The sequence below is a fragment of the Cervus elaphus genome, chromosome 11 (assembly GCF_910594005.1).
Source record: "Cervus elaphus chromosome 11, mCerEla1.1, whole genome shotgun sequence".
NCBI lineage: Eukaryota > Metazoa > Chordata > Mammalia > Artiodactyla > Cervidae > Cervus > Cervus elaphus.
This window is the reverse complement of record NC_057825.1, coordinates 59,134,819-59,147,112: the sequence shown is the minus strand read 5'-3', so window position 1 is coordinate 59,147,112 and position 12,294 is coordinate 59,134,819. Positions and strand designations below refer to the sequence as shown.

General features: G+C 44.2%; 1 protein-coding gene across 1 annotated transcript in view; it reads left to right on the top strand.

Annotated features, from left to right (window-relative positions):
* Nucleotides 1-12,294, top strand: part of ST6GAL2 (ST6 beta-galactoside alpha-2,6-sialyltransferase 2) — a 102,281-nt gene that overhangs the window by 57,174 nt on the left and 32,813 nt on the right. The window lies entirely within an intron of this gene.

Genomic DNA, 12,294 nt, shown 5'->3' with positions numbered 1-12,294 from the left:
CAGGAGCCTGGTGGGCTATGGTCCATGGGGTTGCAAAGAGTTAGACACAGCTAAGCAACTTAGGTTGCATGCACACACGACAAATGATTAGAGGGAGGCCTAGAGACACTGCAGTCACCTTACCCACTACTATGTCACCTTATCCTTAGTGTCTTTGCCCTTTCCTCATGAAGGGAAATCGGTTAGGAAGGAAATTCCCAGAGATTTTCTGGTTAGAATGTGAAGGAATCCTGGAGGGGAATTGTCCAGGGTTGGCTGTGAGGACTGATGTGAGCAGCCAGGGGGCCCTGAATTCCCTCTGAGTGATGTGTTGAGTCACAGGGTACCCACACTGTAGCTCGCCATCAGTTTTCTTCCCCCACAAGATGCAAGATGCCAGCTTCCAGGTCATTGAAATGCAGGCCCAATTCGGGAAGATTAGAGCTGGGGCCCTGCAAGGATGCTGAGATGAGGTGGCCCGGGACAAAGATGAGGCCAAAGAGCGGGGAGCAGGAGGCCAACTCCACCTGCCTTAGGCTAGAGGTGCCGGGGGAGACAGCCCTGGGCGCTCCGTGCTGTGCTTACAAAACCCCAGGTGTACAGAATCCGGCAGGAGGGAAGCCCTCTGGCAGCAAACTTCCGCTGACCCCTCATCTGAGCAGGGGTTGGCAAACTGCAGCCTGCAGCCTCCTTTTGTCAGTAAAGTTTTATTGGGCTGCAGCCACACTCATGTGTTGACGTCTTAGCCATGGCTGCTCCATACAGAACCGAGTAGTTGCTCCAGAGACCTAATAGCCACCAATCCTAAAATATGTATTATCTGGTCCTTTACAGAAAGGATCTGTGGAGTCTCAATTTTAGATACAAAATACAAGAGCTCGTTAGACAAGCATTGTGTTAATGGCGGGCAAGTGGTCCTCCCAAACCACCTTCTAAAGTAGTTATAATATTAACTTCAGGAATATTGGGGTTACAGAGGTTAATTCACCAGCCTGCAACCCCACAGTCAGGAAGTGACGGAGTCCAGCTTGCAATCCCCATCTGACTCAAAGCCTCTGCTTGGAACTCTTAGGTCAGGCTTTCTTTTTCTTTTCAATATTTATATATTTATTTGGTTGCCCTGGTTCCTAGTTGCGGCATGCTCGCAGAGTGTGAAGTCTCAGTTACTGGCATGTGGGAGCTAGTTCCTTGACTAGGGATCGAAACTGGGCCCCCTGCACTGGGAGCGTGGAGTCTTAAGCCACTGGACCACCAGGGAAGTCCTGTGTCAGGCTTTTTAGAGACTTCTCTCCCTGAGACACTACTCTGCTGCTCAAATACCCCCCAAACTCCCCACACACCCTGTGGGCTCAACTCTGGAGCCTCATTTTGCTTGAATATTTTGAGAAATTGTGCTTTGAAATTTATGGAGAGAACAGTTCCCTAAATCCCTGAACTGCGTGTGTCAAGTGCAATTTCTACTTCCTGATTAGCAACCCGCCTCTGTGTTTATCACAGCCCAGTGGAAGGAGTAGGTCTCATATGCAAAGAGAAAGCCAACATCCCATAAACTCCCCCAAACACATACACAGCTCCCATCCTAACTCCTTGGTGTTGTGCTGGAGAAACCACCTTGAAGAATGAGACACTATGTGTGAAACGATCACAAAAGTCAAAGGAACAGAAAAATCAATGGATATAAGGGGAATTTGTAGAGACTGGAAGGCAAAATAACTTAACAAAAATGAGAAATCTGGGGGTGAGAGGGAAGCTGAAGAGGGAAGGGATATATGTATATGTATAGCTGATTCACTTTACTGTACAGCAGGAGCTAACACAACATTGTAAAGCAATTATATTGCAATAAAAAAAAAAAAACAGAAAACTGGTATGCTGCAGGAGCAAGATCTAATCCAAACTTCTAGTCCCTCAGCCTTTGTTCACTTTGTTGTGCTGCTTCAGTGTTACTGGCCTCCCCACCCACCTCTGAGCTACTAGGCCCACTAGACCGCTGCACTTGATGGCTGCTGTTGTTATTGTTTAGTGACTAAGTCGTGTCTGACTCTTTGTGACCCCTTGACTGTAGCCCACCAGGCTCCTCAGTATACTTGCTTCTCCAGGCAAGAATACTGGAGTGGGTTGCCATTTCCTTCTTCAGGGGATCTTCCTGACCCAGGGATAGAAAGCACTTCTCCTGCATTGTCAAAGCAGATTCTTTAGCATCTGAGTCACTAGGGAAGACCTTTATGTCATACATAAATACATACATGACTTAAAAATAATTTCAGGTGCCCAAATAATTAGAACTGGTGATTATCTCTGCATGATGAGAAAATGAGGAGTTTATCTTATCCTAATACTTTATATATTTTTGAAAGATCCATAAACATAACAACAAAAAACAAATTTTAACAATATTCAGGAGATCTTGTGGTCTAGTAGGAAGAGATGAGCTTCGACAGTGTGGCTGGTCAGAGAAGAGAACCCCTCTCCTGCTTTGCTTTTTTCATTTAATTGATCCAGATGTGGTGGGGATCAGAGCCCCCAGATGCTCACTGCTATACAGGCAAGTTCAGCACCCAGCACCCTGTAATGTCACCACCAACACCACGGGATCATGTTATTGATGAGAAAGTCCAGGTCAGTGCCTACCTTCCCACTAGCTAGGCAACCTTAAGTACAGCATTTATTTTCTCTGACGTTTGTTTCCTCATGTGCGAAAAAAGAGGTCATAACAGCACCTACTCATTGAATTATTGCAATGATTAATTTAGACAGTGTGTGTAAATTATTTAGCACAGGGTCTGACAGCTAATGAAATGAATCGTTGCTGGTCTTGTTATTATTTTTATATTTTGATCTCCTCAGTCTAATATATCTAAATAATTAATAGAAGAGGACATTCATGGATGCTAAACAGAGCAGATGGTTGCTTTTTCACAGACATTTCAGACATTTAAATTTTAAAGTAAAATGAAACTATGTCTTTGTGGGGATGATTTGTTTTCAAGTCTCTCTAAACAAAATGCAGCAGGAATCCTCCTCTTGCATGAAATAAGGAAGCCCTGGTAAATATGAAAGAAAATTTTTTTCTTCTTCTCCCACCTACAGAGGATCTGTGCCTGCTGTAAGGAGATCTGCATTGTATTGCCCCCAGGAAGGAGCTAATCACCTCTCAGCGATGCTGGTCAGAATCTGCACAAACTTTCACTAAACAGAATAAATTGGCAAACAGGGAAGTGTTGTCAATAGTTTGGTTCCTATTTATTTCCTCGTTTTCACAGCTTTCGGCTCTCTTTGAACATTTGCCCTGATGGTACAGCAGTTATCTGCAGAGCAAGTGCTGCAAAGCAAGCTGAAAGTAGTGAAAGAGGAACTGTTAGTCGCTCAATCATGCTGGCCTACAAGAAACATCAGGTCCTCTTGGCCTAACACCATCCATCAGATGTGGGGATAAGGTGAACCATCCAGTCTGGGTGACTCCGCGGCTGCATGTAGCCCTGGAACCACCCAGGAGAAGCCAGCAGAGGAACCGGCCAATGGACCTGCAGAGTGGGAGGAACAGCACATCGCTTCTGCTTTGAGCCTTTACACCCTGGTGACTCAGTGGTAAAGAATCTGCCTGCAATGCAGGAGACCCAGGTTCAATCCCTTTGTGTCCCAGTAGGGGAGTGTGATCTCAAGTCTGAGTGTGGTCCAGGGGACATGAGGGGCAGTGGTTGGAGGTACTATGACTGAGCAAGACTCACAGGGCCTTGGGGATGGGATGGAGACAGAACCCCTCCCCCACATCCTCTGCTGCAGCTCCACTCTGAAGCACATAGACGGCAGTATTTGATGCAAATTTCCTGAGCTGTTTTGCAGATATAAAGAAAACCACCCTCTCCACCAAGTAGAAGGTGTTAACTACTTGAGACCCTGAACACACAGCCCAGGCCTCCTATAGTCTAAGAACTGACGATGTTCACCCTGTGACACCACCTACAGCCTCCCCATCAGCCAATCAGAGGATTGTGCATGAGCTGATCACACACCCTGAGACCCCCTCCCCTACCTGCTTTTAAAAGGGTTTTGCTGAAACCCTTCAGGCAGTTTGGGGGAGCTAGGGGCTTTTTAGGGCATGAACTACCCTTCTGCTCGTAGGGCCCTGCAACAAACCTTCCTCTGCTCCAAATTCCAATGTTTCAATTTGTTTAGCCTCACTGTGTGCGGGCACACAGACTTGCGCTAACACAAGTTTGGGATGCTATCCAAGGTTTTGATGTATGTGGTGAACCAGCCATCAGTATGTAGTGCTTTCCCATCATTGGCCAAAATAAATAGATCTAAGGTGAAAATGAACAGTATGAAAAGGAAAAGATATGACACTGAAACATGAACTCCCCAGGTCAGTAGGTGCCCAATATGCTACTGGAGATCAGTGGAGAAATAACTCCAGAAAGAATGAAGGGATGGAGCCAAAGAAAAAACAACACCCAGTTGTGAATGGGACTAGTGATAGAAGCAAGATTCAATGCTGTAAAGAACAATATTGCATGGGAACCTGAAATGTTAGGTCCATGAATCAAGGCAAATTGAAAGTTGTCAAACAGGAGATGACAAGAGTGAACATCAACATTCTAGGAATCAGTGAACTAAGATGGACTGGAATGGGTGAATTTAACTCAGATGACCATTATATCTACTACTGTGGGCAGGAATACCTTAGAAAAAATGGAGTCGACATCATAGTAAACAAAAGAGTCCAAAATGCAGTACTTGGATGCAATCTCAAAAATGACAGAATGACCTCTGTTCATTTCCAAGGCAAACCATTCAATATCACGGTAATTCAAGTCTATGCCCTGACCAGTAATGCCAAAAAAGCTGAAGTTAAACAGTTCTATGAAGACCTACAAGACCTTCTAGAACTAACACCCAAAAAAGATGTCCTTTTCATTATAGGGGACTGGAATGCAAAAGTAGGAAGTCAAGAAACACCTGGAGTAACAGGCAAATTTGGCCTTGGAGTACGGAATGAAGCAGGGCAAAGGCTAATAGAGTTCTGCCAAGAGAACCCACTAGTCATAGCAAACACCCTCTTCCAACAACACAAGAGAAGACTCTACACATGGACATCACCAAATGGTCAACACCAAAATCAGATTGATTATATTCTTTGCAGCCAAAGATGGAGAAGCTCTATACAGTCAGCAAAAGAAGATCGGGAGCTGACTGTGGCTCAGATAATGAACTCCTTATTGCCAAACGCAGACTGAAATTGAAGAAAGTGGACAAAACCACTAGACCATTCAGGTATGACCTAAATCAAATCTCTTATGACTATACAGTGGAAGTGAGAAATAGATTTAAGGGACTAGATCTGATCAGCAGAGTGCCTGGTGAACTATGGATTGAGGTTCCTGACACTGTACAGAAGACAGGAATCAAGACCATCCCCAAGAAAAAGAAATGCAAAAAAGCAAAATGGCTGTCCAAGGAGGCCTTGCAAATAGCTGTGAAAAGATGGGAAGCGAAAAGCAAAGGAGAAAAGATATACCTATTTGAATGCAGAGCTCCAAAGAATCATAAGGAGAGATAAGAAAACCTTCATCAGTGATCAATGCAAAGAAACAGAGAAAAAAAAAACAGAATGGGAAAGACTAGAGATCTCTTTAAAAAAATTAGAGATAGCAAGGGAACATGTCATGCAAAGGTGGGCTCAATAAAGGACAGAAATTGTAGGGACCTAACAGAAGCAGAAGATATTAAGAAGAGGTGGCAAGAATACACAGAAGAACTGTACAAAAAAGATCTTCATGACCCAGATGATCACCATAGTGTGATCACTCACCTAGAGCCAGACATTCTGGAATGTGAAGTCAAGCAGGCCTTAGGAAGCATCATTACAAACAAAGCTAGTGGAGGTGATGGAATTCCAGTTGAGCTATTTCAAATCCTGAAAGATGATGCTGTGAAAGTGCTACACTCAACATGCCAGCAAATATGGAAAACTCAGCAGTGACCACAAGACTGGAAAAGGTCAGTTTTCATTCCAATCCCAAAGAAAGGCAATGCCAAAGAATGCTCAAACTACCACACAATTGCACTCATCTCACACGCTAGCAAAGTAATGCTCCAAATTCTCTAAGCCAGGCTTCAGCAATATGTGAACCGTGAACTTCCAGATGTTCAAGCTGGTTTTAGAAAAGGCAGAGGAACCAGAGATCAAATTGCCAACATTCGCTGGATCATCGAAAAACCAAGAGAGTTCCAGAAGAACATCTATTTCTGCTTTATTGACTATGCCAAAGCCTTTGACTGTGTGGATCACAACAAACTGTGGGAAATTCTGAAAGAGATGGGTATACCAGACCACCTGACCTGCCTCTTGAGAAACCTGTATGCAGGTCAGGAAGCAACAGCTAGAACTGGACGTGGAACAACAGAATGGTTCCAAATAGGAAAAGGAGTACGTCAAGGCTGTATATTGTCACCCTGCTTATTTAACTTCTATGCAGAGTACATCATGAGAAACGCTGGGCTGGAGGAAGCAAAAGCTGGTATGAAGATTGCCAGGAGAAATGTCAATAACCTCAGATATGCAGATGACACCACCCTTACGGCAGAAGGTGAAGAAGAACTAAAGAGCCTCTTGATGAAAGTGAAGGAGGAGAGTGAAAAAGTTGGCTTAAAGCTCAACATTCAGAAAACTAAGATCATGGCATCTGGTCCCATCACTTCATGGGAAATAGATGGGGAAACAGTGGAAACAGTGGCAGACTTTATTTTTCTGGGCTCCAAAATCACTGCAGATGGTGTTTGCAGCCATGAAATTAAAAGACGCTTATTCCTTGGAAGGAAAGTTATGACCAACCTAGAAAGCATATTAAAAAGCAGGGACATTACTTTGCCAACAAAGGTCCATCTAGTCAAGGCTATGGTTTTTCCAGCGGTCATGTATGGATGTGAAAGTTGGACTATAAAGAAAGCTGAGTACCGAAGAATTGATGCTTTTGAACTGTGAGGTTAGAGAAGACTCTTGAGAGTCCCTTGGAGTGCAAGGAGATCCAACCAGTCCATCCTAAAGGAGATTAGTCCTGGGTATTCATTGGAAGGACTGATGTTGAACCTGAAACTCCAATACTCTGGCCACCTTATGTGAACAGTTGACTCATTTGAAAAGACCTTGATGCTGGGAAAGATTAAGGGCAGGAGGAGAAGGGGCCGACAGAGGATGAGATGGTTGGAGGGCATCATCGACTCAATGGACATGGATTTGGGTGGACTCCGGGAGTTGGTGATGGACAGGGAAACCTGGCATGCTGTGGTTCATGGGGTCGCAAAGAGTCGGACACAACTGAGCGACTGAACTGAAGGTGAAAATGAGGGTACCCATCTTACAATCACACCTCATGTCTGAGGTTAGCAGAATAGGCCATTCGAAACAGACCACTTTGGCTTAAGGATTTTTTTTGATCTAAAGGCACCTGAAATAGAGCAGGTGCAAGAAGTGTGCTCAGGTCACCTGTTTTCCTCTTAGAGGCAGGAAACAAAGCTCCTCTATGAATGATGCCCTCTGATTCTGGGAGAAAAGAAGCATTCCCATTCCCTGAGAAGGGGAGTTGAGGTGGAGAGAAATCTGTACAAACTCTGGTGAAATACCTTGACCTTCCTTTAGACTCTGAGTATTTTAGTTTCTTCCCCATGATGGAAACTCTGTTCAACCCACTGTACGAGCACCAAGGCCTCTGGAGGCTCCCACATGCCTTCAAGAATCTGCACTGTGTTGTGTGCTGTACTTAGTTGCTCAGTTGTGTCCAACTCTTTGTGACCCCATGGACTGTAGCCCACAAGGCTCCTCTCTCCATGGGATTCTCCAGGGAAGAATACTGGAGTGGGTTGCCATGCCCTCCTCCAGGGGACTTTCCCGACCCAGGGATCGAATCCAGGTCTCCCACATTGCAAGTGTATTCTTTACCATCTGAGCCATCAGCGAAGCCCAAGAATCTGCACACCCTTCTGTAAACGTACCATTTGTCAACTTAATTCTCAGCCTAATTGGAGCCCCTAAGACAGTCAAGATAAAGCTTGGCCTTCTCGACAGACCCAGTAAAATATTTTTATTTCTGGTCACTGCAATTCGGTGCTTTTCTTTTGTTTCTTTTTAAACTTTCATTTTAAAATTTTTATTTATTCATTATTTTTGACCTCACCATGAGGCATGTGGAATTAGTTCTCCAACCAGGGATCATACCCACGCCCCTGAACTGGAAGCACAGAGACTTAGCAACTGGACTGCCAGGGAAGTCCCAGTGCTTTTCTTGTTTGGAGGCTTCCTAACCAAGAGAGGAAGGCTTCCAGCAGGGGACACAGCAATGTCACCAACATCTTGGCCATTTGTGTTCTCAGGTCATTTGGCCAAAAAAGTGAGCAGAGAAGAGAGGTTGCAGAGTTTGCTGGGGTGCCATGGTCCTGCCAGGGAGGAGACAGTGGGAGCTGTTACACTATGGGGGCAGGAAGAGGGGAATGGAGCCCAGAGAACCCCTGGTCCTTAGGTTGCCACTTCTTGTGTGATACCTGAACACAGGTCAGTTTACTGAGGCTGAGATGCAAATGAAAAGCTGAGTTATCCCCAGGAAAATGGAACGGGAGTGTGGCCTCTGTGCATGTTTCCTTGCCTGCCCAGAGGAGCATCTGTTCATATTTTTAATGGTCTCCTTTCTCTTCCCTTTTCTTCTTCCCCACATTGTATGAAGCAGAGGTCCCTGGGACAAATAGACAAATTTTCCATGGACAGGGATGTTTCGGGATGATTCAAGCACATGGCATTTCTTGTGCACTTTATTTCTATTATTATTATATCAGCCCCATATCAGGAACTAGATTTTGGAGGTTGGGGAGTCCTGGCATAAAGGGTATTCTAGTGATATTCATGTTGAAACTGTGGCTATAAGTTGCAGAATATTCCCAGGGCACTACAACTGCTGCAGAAGCCCCTGTGTCTCCTGAGATGCCTGGAGCTGGTTGATCGAATGATGGTGGCTTAGACTGGATCCTGTGGGGAAGGGCCATGTTGTTTCAGGTGGGAGCTGTCACTTCGAAAGTGTGAGGGTAGAAGGAAGGTTTAGGCAGGTGCTGAGTAATCAAAGGTGCAGGAAATAGCTCACAGTTTTGAGGATGTGCCCACCTGATTCACACATTCTTTTGGGTTGGAAGGAATGCTTCCTTACCAGTCTTCATGGGAAGCAGCAGGGAAACTGGCAACACTGCATGCTTCCTCTCCCAGCCTGCAACCAGGAGGGTGGGCACACGGTGATGCACTGACCAACTGCATGTCCTCCCCCTGGACTCTGATGTCTGCGTTTGTGGCACAAAATCCCCAAGATCACTGAGACATGAGCCCTGACAGCATCTTGGCCAGGCCACCAGTGGCCCTGAGCTGGGCTCTGTCCACAGCTCCACCTCCTACTCTTCTCAGGACTGCACCCCTGATACTGAGCTCTCTGAGCTGTTTCACGGATATGGGAGATTAATCCTTTGTCAGTTGGTTCATTTTCAATTATTGATTTAAACGCATATATGTGTAATCTAGAAAAATAGTACTGATGAACCTATTTACAGAGAAGAAATGGAGATGCAGGCATAGAGGATGAACTTGTGGACACAGTAGGGGAAGGTGAGGGTGAGACGAATCAAGAGAGCAGCATTGCCATATATACACTACCATGTGTAGAACAGATAGCTAGTGGGAAGCTGCTGCAAAACACAGGGAGCTCAGCTCAGTGCTCTGATAACCTAGAGGGTGGGATGGAAGGGGATGAGAGGGAGGAGGTGTATAAATACACATGTAGCTGATTCACACTGTTGTACAGCAGAAACTCATACAACATTGTAAAGCAATTATCCTCCAATTAAAAAAAAAGACTGATTCCCAGCCCTCTCACTCCTGTCATCAACAGCTCAACATCCTTCCTCTTCTGATGAACTTGCCTAAGTCTGTTTCTATCTCTTGCAACCAAGGATTGACTAGTACCCCAAGCAATCAAAAGCGCTCCTCAAAAATGAGACAATTTTCTAGCAAAAATTTCTTCTGTATCTTTCTAGCAACCACTTTTAATCACAACTATTGAAATATTTTGATAACATCATTTGACATCATGTTCATTAGAAAAGTTTTTGTAAGTAAGAAATTAAATGGAAAAATTAGAAATTTATTAAAGTTAGTATTATAAATATAAATTACAATTTGCTTCAAAATTTCAGAGTAGGCTGATAGAAAGCTAAAATACTTTGGCTATTGTAAAATCAGAAATGAGATAAGGTATAAATTACATATACAAGTATTATTTACATACACAATACAAATAACTATATAAATTACATACATAATTTATATACACATGTACATATACAAGTGTATGTGTGTATGTGTGTTGTTGTATACTTTCCTCCCAAACACAGATTTCCTTGTACTTTTTCCAGAGTTTCAGAATCAGATTTGTCATGCTACTTTTACATGACATTTAATGAACATCTGACACCACTGTAAACAATTTTTTGAGTTTCTTCTCTCCATTTGAAAATTTCTGAACCATTGTGAAAAGACATCTACTTTTAAAGACATAATATGTTCTGCTTTTATTGGAAGGTTTTGAGAGTTGATTTTCCCCTGTAACTTATGTCAGAAATAATTTTATGAAGCTTATTACATGTGCTTGACATGTTGACAGTGTCATTGAACATGCTGCTTGGTAGATAAAGATTAGTCATCAGTGTGAGGTTTATTTATGGAAACACGAAATTAAAAAAAAACTCAAGTAATTCAATAATTCACACCTTGAAAAAAACATGTTCCAGAAGCAAAATTCCAAGATGATAATACTTCTCAAAGCAATCTACAGATTCAGTGCCACCTCTACTGAAATATCAATGCCTTTTTCTGTAGAAATGGAAAAGCCAGCACTCAAACTCATACAGAATTACTAGGAAACCAGAAAAACCCAACAGCCAGGTGTCCTGTATGTGAGTAAAAAGGACAAACCCTCCTCCAGGACTGTGGGCTCTTGGAAACAAACATGTTCAGGCTCCAACATTCCAGACTCTACAGATCATAATGAAGGTTTTTCCTCTAGGGCTAGGATTAACTGTAAGATGGGCTTACAGAATCAAGGTTCCCCAACCCACAAGCTGATGGCAAAGTTGCAGCATCATTCAAATCCCTGTGTCTCTGTACATTGTGTGGCTGAGTCCCCTCGCTATTCACCGGAAACTACCATGAGGTTGTTAATCAGCTATGTGCATGTGTGCTAAGCCATTTCAGTCATGTCGAGCTCTTTGCAACCCCACCAGGCTTCTCTGTCCATGGGATTCTCCAGGCAAGAATACTGGCATGAGTTGCTATTTCCTTAGGGAGGGGCACTCAGGCAGTTGCCCACATCTTAAAGTCATGGTTCTCAAGTCTGGTTGACCAGATGGTCCAGCTCTCTTTGCTGTTTGGAATCACAGCACAACTGTGAGCTAGCTCTCCTTCTGAAAATGTCTCTGAATTGAGAAGTCCTGAGCTCCTTATGATTCTTCTGCCTCACATCAAAGCCACAGGCCCATCCTAATTAACTGCCTGTCTTTCAGAGATGGATGGGATGAGCTGCTTGCATCTGTTTGATGTTCTTCCAAAAGCATAAATTACCCACTCAGCCCACCTCTAACATCCGAGTCAAACGGGCTTGGGAAAGATGAAATAGAAGCAGACAAAACCTCGCCCCCCAACCCTCCACCAAATACTTGGAAAGTGGAGACAGAGAAAGGATTTTGTCTGTGGGATCTATGGTTTGAAAAATTCATGCAATTTCCTCCTCTTCTCCTGTTTTCTGAAGCGTTTTTTTTTTTCCACTTCCTCAGTCAATAAAGAAAAGCTGAGTAACAGCTGTTTCATCTCTTGCTCTTATAAACTGGAAATGGATTTTTTGTAACACAGCGAAATTCTATACCACAAAAATCGATGAACCCCATGGACGGTGGGAGAGGGATTTGACCTATTTAAGGATTAATGAAATGTAGGTGCGAGCCCAGTGCTGAGCCTGTGTCTCCAGCTTGGCCTCTGTCCACCTGCTTCCTGGGGAAGGACTACGGGTGGGGGGAGCTGCCTTTCTCTCAATGGTGCACACACTGGGCTAAGTTCTGACAGCTTCCGTGCCTCTGATCCCACTGTTCCCACACCCCACCCTTCACTGCCTTCATCTGCCCAGCACGGTCCCCGCCTGAACATCCCTCCGTCCACAGAGCCCTCCCCCTCGGCATCTCCTGCTATGGATCAGCCTTTCCTCTGAAATAGGACTGAGCTCATTCCTCTGCTGT